The sequence below is a fragment of the Bos taurus genome, chromosome 4, assembly GCF_002263795.3.
Source record: "Bos taurus isolate L1 Dominette 01449 registration number 42190680 breed Hereford chromosome 4, ARS-UCD2.0, whole genome shotgun sequence".
Taxonomy (NCBI): Eukaryota; Metazoa; Chordata; class Mammalia; order Artiodactyla; family Bovidae; genus Bos; species Bos taurus.
This window is the reverse complement of record NC_037331.1, coordinates 58,618,470-58,620,299: the sequence shown is the minus strand read 5'-3', so window position 1 is coordinate 58,620,299 and position 1,830 is coordinate 58,618,470. Positions and strand designations below refer to the sequence as shown.

The 1,830-nt window shown below is 33.6% G+C and overlaps 1 non-coding gene across 1 annotated transcript; it reads left to right on the top strand.

Moving 5' to 3' along the window:
- Positions 1-960: 960 nt before the first annotated feature.
- On the top strand, positions 961-1,032 carry TRNAS-GGA (transfer RNA serine (anticodon GGA)). The gene has a single exon. It is a non-coding gene; the product is annotated as a tRNA-Ser (tRNA).
- The last annotated feature ends 798 nt before the right edge of the window (positions 1,033-1,830 follow it).

The window sequence follows — 1,830 nt, the reverse complement described above, 5'->3', positions numbered from 1 at the left end:
AGTTCAAAAGCATCAATTCTTCGGTGCTCAGCTTTCTTCACAGTCAAACTTTCAATGGAAACACACAAATGTTCTCTCCATAGGGGATCTGACTAGAGTCTACCTAGGCTAGCCTTACTTAGGTCCACCTGGCCGCTCTTGAATTATGTTTTTTCCATTTCAATTACTGTTAAGACAATTTCAGTCACTGAAGGAAACAGACTGGAAAGATGATTGACTACTCAGAATCAATAAAGAGTGTCAGAGGTTTGATGTTTTGAGGGGGCAACGGAGTGTTAGGAAAATCGTTTTCTAATTTGTACTCTTAGCAGTTCCCAAAGTTTTAACAAAGGGCTATTAAATTAAAGTATTCATAGTTTTAAAGAAATCAGATATAGTATTCTTAAGTTATATTTGTAGTCTATTATAAAATTGATTCACCTAAAAAGTTGTCTGCCCTGAAGGTTTTTCTTTTCTCTTCCCCCTTACATAATAATCTTTTTCACTATTATTTTTTTAAAAAAGCATATGGCAGTCTCAAAACTCCCTCCAGTGCTTGTCCTGATGTGGAAAAATCTCCAGAATGGCAAATATAGGAACGTTTCCACAACCGTTTCAAGTAATCCATGACCATCTCAAATGAATTTTACTTTATAAAAATAGTATTTATTAAAATTCATTATATTTTTCCTGTGTTAAGTAAATCAAGTACAAATAATACTTCAATAAAAAGTCACTCTAAGAGATACATAGAGCTTTATGGCTACATAATATTTAAATTTAAAAATAAATATCTGTAGAAAAATACAATAAGATGGTCAATAGAATACTGTTTAAAATCATACTTTAGGATAAATTAATGTTGCAGAATTAGAATGGTAATAAAAATTCAAGTAGACAAAATTAATGGTATAAAATTTCCTATTAAATAATAATTTGGTATTAAAAATAAATTAATACTTTTTATTATTTATTTGGGTTTCCCTGGTGGCTCAGAGGTTAAAGCGTCTGTCTGGAATGCAGGAGACCCAGGTTCGATCCCTGGGTCGGGAAGATCCCCTGGAGAAGGAAATGGCAACCCATTCCAGTACTCTTGCCTGGACAGTCCCATGGAGGAAGGAGCCTGGTAGACTACAGTCCATGTGGTCTCAAAGAGTCGGACATGACTGAGTGACTTCACTTTCACTTTCATTATTTATTTATTTGGCTGCACCAGGTCTTGGTTGTGGTATGCAGGGTCTTTAATTGTAGCACGTGGGATCTAGTTCCCTGACCAGGGATCAGACCCAGGTCCCCTGAATGGGAGCGTAGAGTCTGAGCCACTGGATCACCAGGGAAGTCCCGTTGTATACTTTAAATGAATGATGGTGATATAAATTTATTATAGTATTCATGTTCTATTGCTGTCAATACTTAAATAATATCACAATTTCATTTACCTATGCTAAAATAAAATGTTTAGGTGTCAGTTTAGAGTAGAATCATTTTCAGCAATGTATTTTGGAGTAACTGTAATATCTGACCACCTGTGTCTTATTATTTCACTAAGTATAAAATTGGCAACTCTAATAATAATAATAACTTATAACTTAGCTTAAAAATACTTCTGAAATATATTAAATTGAAATGTTCATATAATAAAGTAGGCATTATTTTCTATTTGTAGATAAGGAAACTGGCCATTGGGTAACAGGCAAATCACTTGCTTGAAATGAAAATGACATGAAAGTTGAAACCAGGACAAAATTTGATCCAGTGTTTTATGTTTGCTTTTTCTACCTACTTCTACCTAAGTGTAAAAAGTGATCGACCATGACAATAACATACAAATTTTGTATAGATCTGCAAGAT